This window comes from Rhinopithecus bieti, unplaced genomic scaffold, assembly GCF_001698545.2.
Source record: "Rhinopithecus bieti isolate Rb0 unplaced genomic scaffold, ASM169854v2 scaffold_41257, whole genome shotgun sequence".
Classification (NCBI taxonomy): domain Eukaryota; kingdom Metazoa; phylum Chordata; class Mammalia; order Primates; family Cercopithecidae; genus Rhinopithecus; species Rhinopithecus bieti.
The window spans coordinates 326,944-332,186 of record NW_016816833.1 but is presented as its reverse complement, the minus strand read 5'-3'; the positions used below and the strand labels follow the sequence as shown (position 1 = coordinate 332,186).

The 5,243-nt window shown below is 42.9% G+C and overlaps 1 long non-coding RNA gene across 1 annotated transcript in view; it reads right to left on the bottom strand.

Annotated features, from left to right (window-relative positions):
• Positions 1–4,324: 4,324 nt before the first annotated feature.
• The window catches only part of LOC108517411 (uncharacterized), a 4,659-nt gene continuing 3,740 nt past the window's right edge, over positions 4,325–5,243 (bottom strand). Inside the window, exon 5 of the long non-coding RNA XR_001882091.1 lies at positions 4,325–4,781. This is a non-coding gene — a long non-coding RNA (uncharacterized LOC108517411). The remainder of the gene's footprint in view (positions 4,782–5,243) is intronic.

Sequence of the window (5,243 nt, the reverse complement as noted above, 5' to 3'; positions counted from 1 at the left end):
GAAAGAAGGAAAGAAGGAAAGAAGGAAAGAAGGGAAGAAGGGAAGAAGGGAAGAAGGGAAGAAGGGAAGAAGGGAAGTAGGGAAGAAAGGAAGAAGGGAAGAAGGGAAGGGAGGGAGGGAGGGAGGGAGAGAGAGAGAGAGGAAGGAAGGAAGGAAGGAAGGAAGGAAGGAAGGAAAGATTAGGCATTTCCATATTTCTGATATGTATCCAAATGTTTTGACATTTTGGGTCAATATGGGTTTTCAGAAGTATTGAAAGGCTATCTGACCCCGTAATATCCAACCAGCTCAAGAGAGTAAGATTCCTTTAGGTGATGTTTTGAAAAAGGGCTGGCTTCAAGAACGGCCTTCAGCCAGTCCTGCCAGAAGCCTCACTACCAGCCCTCACTTCCCAAAGGTCCCATCAGTTCTACACAAGTGGCATGTGCTGCTGTCAGCCATCCTTCACCCTCGCTCCAGCTCTGGGTACAGTTAAAGAGGGCCCAGAAGCCCAAATTTGGTCACATGTGTAGCTTAAAAGAATGTTTAAAATTTGTCGACAATTTTACATTGTTATTTTTTGTTCAAAAAAATCATTGTTTTCAATTAGCCCAAAAAATTAGATACTGTTTCCTGTGCGTAATAGGACCACTCTAGGAATGTTGATAAGGTGTGTAAAAGTACCTTATTTGAGACCATGATAGAATGACTGCAAGCCTCTGGGGCCTAATGTGAAAGCTCTTCCATCCCAAAGCTCCCCATGCAAATATGGAGGCATCAGAGCCTAGAAACTATGCACTACCTTGAAGATTTCTTCACTAGAGTAGGTGCATAGCAGATATCTGATCAGTAGGGATTAGACTTGATATTCTTCCCTTCATTCCCTAATCCTATCATGTTTTGAAATATGTATGTATGTATATTTATGTATTTCTGTATACAAATCTTCACACACACACACACATAGTTTTGTTTTGTTTTGTTTTTAGATAGAGTCTCACTCTATTGCCCAGGCTGGAGTGCAGTGGCATGATCTCGGCTCACTGCAAACTCCGCCTCCCAGGTTCAAGCGATTCTTCTGCCTCAGCCTCCCAAGTAGCTTGGACTACAGGTGCACGTTGCCACACCTGGCTAATTTTTGTATTTTTAGTAGAGACGGGGTTTCACCATGTTGGTCAGGCTGGTCTGGTTTTGAACTCCTGACCTCGTGATCTGCCCGTCTCGGCCTCCCAAAGTACTGGGATTACAGGCATGTACCACCACGCCCAGCCAATACAGGTATATTTTTAATGTATAGCCAGCTTCTCACTTCAGGGAGCTTTTTTGCACTTATGCTTTTATTTAAGCTCTGTAACTATTTCTCACAGGTTATGTTATTATTGGGTCAAAAATATTTAGGGTGCCTTTTACACAAAGGGTAAGGTAAACTCTAAGTGCCCAGGACTCCCTCTGTGTCCTTCATTCTAGAAAGCAGGGCATTTTAAAGCTTGCACTCTTCATGGCTCAGTCTGCAATATAATCTTCAGCATGAGGTCACCATGGAGACTGGAATTTTGAAAGTGCTTGATCTTAACTTGCAATAAAAGATGGTTACCTTTGAGGTGTGTCCCTCTGAATTTTACATAATCATGTAAATTGTTTCCAAAACAATCAGTAGGCTGGGCGTGGTGGCTCATGCCTATAACCCTAGCACTTTGGGAGGCTGAGGTGGGAGGCTCCCTTTAAGCCAGGAATTTGAGACCAGTCTGGGCAAAATAGCAATACTAGGTCTCTACAAAAAAAAATAGTAATAATAATAATTAGCTGGCATGGTGGTGGGAGCCTACAGTCCTAGCTACTCTGGAGGCTGAGAAGGATGGATCCCTTGAGCCCAGGAGTTTGAGGCTGCAATGAGCTAAGATCATGGCATGCAATTGGGTGACACAGGAAGAGCCTGTCCTTTAAAAACAAGCAAGCAAACAAAAACAAACAGAAATAATGAATATATTTTAATAAAGGATTAACATCCTATAAAACAGGGTTAGCAAACTATGACTTATGGGACAGAACTAGTCCAACACCTGTTTTTGTCAAAGAAGTCTTACGGGAATACAATGACATCTAGTTTGTATTATGATTGCTTTTGTGCCGCATGGCAGAGTTGAATAGTTGTGACAGAGACCATATGGCCCGCAAAGTCCAAAATATTTACTACTGGGCCCTTAACAGAAAACCTTTGCTGATCCCCACTATAAAACCATAAAAGCAAATATAAACAACTCAATGGAAAACAAACAGGCAAAGGAAATGAATGGGCAATGCATAGAACAGCACACAAGAATGTCCAATAAATACATGAAAATATGCAGTTGGAATCAGGGGAACTCAAATTTAAACCACACAGATTTCATTTCCTATGCATTAGATTCGTAAACATTTAAGCCTTACAATATCAGGTATTGGTAAGATGTTGAGTAATAGGGATTGTTATTCTTTTCTGAGGGAAGCATAACTAACTGCAGTCACTTTTGAGAGCAATTTAGCAACATCTAATAATGGTAAATGCACATAATCTACAACCTAACAATTCTGCTTTTTTTTTTTTTTTTTTTTTTAAGACTGGGTCTTGCTCTTGTCCTAGGCTGGAGGGCAATTGTCCAATCATGCACTCCCAAGCTAGAGTGCAGTGGTACAACCTTGACCTCCCGGACTCAAGCCATCCTCCCACCTCAGCCTCCTAAGTAGGTGGTACTACAAGTGTGGACCACCAAGCTTGGCCAATTTTAAAAATTTTTTGTAGAGATGGGGTCTTGCTATGTTGCCCAGGCTGGTCTCGAACTCCTGGACTCAAGTGATCCTCCCATTTTGGTCTTTCAAAGTATTGGGATTACACGCATGAGCCACAGTGCCCAGCAGCAATTCCACTTCTAGACACACACACATACACACATATACACATAAGTATTTAAAGAAAATATACACATTTTAGAGAAACTCTTACATGTATGAACAAACAAATATATACAAAAATATCCATAGTCGAATTGTTATTAGAAAAAATAAAAATAAACAATATTAACCCAGAGGATGGATAAATAAATTCTGAGAATAATGATGAATTTTATGTGTCAACCTGACTGGGCAAAGAATGGCCAGATAGCTGGTAAAACATTACATCTTGGGTGTGTCTGTGAGGGTATTTCTGGAAGAGATTCAGTAGAATGAGTAAGAAGATGCCCTCGTGTCGGTTGAGCACGGTGGCTCACGCCTATAATCCCAGCACTTTGGAAGACCGAGGCGGGTGGATTACCTGAGGTAGGGAGTTTGAGACCAGCCTGATCAACATGGAGAAACCCTGTCTTTACTAAAAATACAAAATTAGCCAGGCATGGTGGCACATGCCTGTAATCCCAGCTACTAGTGAGGCTGAGGCAGGAGAATCGCTTGAACCTGGGAGGCGGAGGTTGCGGTGAGCTGAGATCATGACACTGCACTCCAGCCTGGGCAACAAGAGTGAAACTCCGTCTCAAAAAAAAAAAGAAGATGCCCTCGTGCAACCCATTGAGGGCCTGAATAGAACAAAAAGACAATGGAAGGCTGGGCGCAGTGGGTCACACCTGTAATCCCAGCACTTTGGGAGGCTGAGGTGGGTCGATCGCTTAGGCCAGGAGTTCAAGACCAGCCTGGCCAACACGGCAAAAACCCTTGTCTACTAAAAATACAAAAATTAGTTCGGTGTGGTGGTGCATGCCTGTGGTCCCAGCTACTTGAGAGACTGAGGCAGGAGAATTGCTTGAACCCAGGAGGCAGAGGCTGCAGCGAGCTGAGGTCACACCACTACACTCCATCCTGGACCACAGAGAGAGACTCCATCTCAAAAACAAAACAAAACTCCATTAAAAAAGAAAAAAAAGAAACAGTGGAAGGATGAAAAGGTAAATTTGCTTTCTGCTCGAGCTGGGACATCTGTCTTCTCTTCCCCTCAGACTTCACTGCTCCTGATTCTCAGGCCTTCAGAATTGGACCAAAACACCATTGATTCCCTTGGGTCTTAGGCCTTCGATTTTGGACTAGAACAAACCCACCAGCTTTCCTGGGCCTTCAGCATGTAGATGGAAGATTGTCATTTAGTCTCCATAATTGTGTGAGTCAATGCCTCACAATAAATCTCTTTTCTGTATTTCTATATATATCCTATTGGTTCTGTTCTCTGGAGAACCCTAACACACGGGGCAGATTCATTAAGTGGAATATTATATAGTAATGAAAATGAAGTTACAATAGCCACATAGTTCATCAACATTGATTATGCTCACAGGTTGAGTGAAAAAGCAGGTTGCAGAACAGTATACAATGATGTTGATTTATATATGCAAAACAATAGTGTTTATTGTTTAGGGATACATGCATAGGAAAAGCATGAAAATACGCATGGGAATTAATTACAAAGTTTAGGAAAGTGCTTCTCAGGGAGAGGAAGAAAAGGAATATGATTGGGGAGTGGTACAAAGGGAATATAAACTACATTTGTAACATTATTGCTTAAGCTGATTGCCGTTAACAATTTCTAAGTTGAAATATTTCATAAAAAGTGAAATTCTACATGTATGAGGACTTTTATCCAGTCAATCATTATAGCACTTCCTGACAGCCCCCACTGTCTCTGAGCTGTTATTGCTGTAACAGAGCACCTTGAACCATTCACCCAACAGGTAGGGACTCTGCATATATTTGTTCAGGTTCTATGTTTATAAGGGCTCTTGGGTAAAGGGGTGATAGAATGGAAGTCCAGCTTATCCACCAGTCAACAAGCCCTGTGTGCTCTGCACAAAGACATCAAGGCAAGCATCACTACGATAGGGTACTTTTTTCATGACCCAAAAGCTCCATGCCACGTATACAGAGGGGTTGCAGCCCAGTTCTACTTTTTATCTAGCCTGTGTATGCTGCAAATTTACTTATCCAAAACCAGTGAAAACTTTAAAAGGAACCAGTCGGCTGGGCGCGGTGGCTCAAGCCTGTAATCCCAGCACTTTGGGAGGCCCAGGCGGGCGGATCACGAGGTCAGGAGATCGAGACCATCCTGGCTAACGCGGTGAAACCCTGTTTTTACTAAAAAATACAAAAAAAAAAAAACAACTAGCCGGGGAAGGTGGTGGGCGCCTGTAGTCCCAGCTACTCAGGAGACTGAGGCAGGAGAATGGCGTGAACCCGGGAGGCAGAGCTTGCAGTGAGCCGAGATCGCGCCACTGCACTCCAGCCTGGCAGAGCGAGACTCCGTCTCA